The sequence below is a fragment of the Alligator sinensis genome, unplaced genomic scaffold (genome assembly GCF_000455745.1).
Source record: "Alligator sinensis unplaced genomic scaffold, ASM45574v1 scaffold1032_1, whole genome shotgun sequence".
In the NCBI taxonomy this organism is placed as follows: domain Eukaryota; kingdom Metazoa; phylum Chordata; order Crocodylia; family Alligatoridae; genus Alligator; species Alligator sinensis.
The window spans coordinates 306,638-308,316 of NW_005842450.1; positions in this window are offsets into that span (position 1 = coordinate 306,638).

Here is a 1,679-nt window from a genome sequence, read left to right on the forward strand (position 1 = left end):
GTTTCCTGTAGTGCCATGGGTGACATTTTAGGCAAAGTGAATTGTTAGCCAATTTGCACGTTCACAAACGGTTCACACGGCACTAAGACACGGCGTGGATTTACTGCGGGTGGAGGCGTGGGTGCTCCCTTGCACGGCTCCCCCGAGCCCAGGTGGGCAGAGACGCTCTGAGCCTCTTCCTTGCACCTCTGACAAGGGCCGGGGGCAGACAAGGGCTGGGGGGAGACAAGGGCCGGGGGAGCTAGGGATGGAGTCGCCGGGAAGTAATCAGGGGCTTGGGGAGCCGAAGGCTGGAAGTTGCCGCTCCAGGGTGGTGGTAGCACATTTAGTGCCTTCTCTCCTATTAGCCCCTATCCCTTTCCTTCTGCCCTGCCCCTAGCATTTCTTCCCACCTTTGCCTGCTTATAGAGTATCCAACTCCAGCAGTCACTGCAGTCGCACTGCACAGCCAGACACAGCATTTTCCGGCTTCAAGGAAAAGGTGAAGCAACCAGGGTATCAGATGCTGAAAGACACTCATGCAACACTCACCCCGAGGGCCAGGCTTACAAGCACCAGTCAGAAGCAGGGTTTTTCCTCGATGAAACTCCAGAGGAAAACTTTTCGCTTCATTTGCACCCGGTTTTCCCCTCCCAACATGTTTGGGGAAATTTGCTTTTTTCATTTAAAAAAAACAAAACACCTGAATATTTCCAGCTATTTTGCAAAACCACAGCAACAAAATGGGCTCCTGAGGTCCTGCGCTAGGGTGGTGGGTGATGCAGCTAAACCTGAGCCAGGGGTAGAGGACTCAAGTGATTGCGGGTGGCTGGGGCTCCTCTTCCTCCCCCCCCCCCGGGACAGCCTCAGGTGGGCACAATTAGGCAGTTAGGGGCCGCAGACGAGGCAATGCAGCCCGCAGAGCATCACAGCACAGCACAGCGGGGCTGGAAGGGACCTCTGGAGGTCACCTAGCCCAACCCCTGCCTGAAGCAGGATCATCCCTGTCCAAACCATCCCAAACAAACCCGAATCGCCCCGTCATTCGCAATGCAGCCCGATGGCTACTAGGTGTCACCCTTGCTTTACGCACAGGTCAGACGGCTGACGCAATGTTAGCACACAGCAGCCAGCCGGGAGACGGAGACAGCTAGCCAAGCTAACTGCCTCTCCCAGATTCATGCTGCCCACCTGCAAGTGCTCAGAGGCCTGCAGGAGCACAGGCTTCGGTGGTAATATAATATCGTTAGCATTATTCACGCTGCGCTTATCCCAGCGGCTGGCAGCTGCAGCAGCGTGCGAGCTTGGAGCCAGCGCCGGCTCGGTGCAAGAGCCCAGGGTTGCGTGCATGGGGGTGCAGCCTGCAGCCACCCCGCGCTGCTTCGGTCCTCGCCTGCGCGGTGATTCAGTGTCCTCGTGGGAGGGCAGGGCTAGGATTCAGAGTGACCTGAATGGAGTGGGCCAAAAGACATCTCCTGAGGTTCAGCAAGGACACGTGCAAAGTCCTGCGCTTAGGTTGGAGCGATCCCCTGCACCGGGGCAGGCTGGGGGTGACGGGCTGGGCAGCAGCTCTGCAGAAAAGGACCTGGGGAGACAGGGGACAAGAAGATGGATACGAGCCAGCAGCGTGCCCTTGCTACCATGAAGGCTAACAGCATCCTGCGCTGCATCGGCAGGGGGGGGGGCAGCGGGGGGGGGGG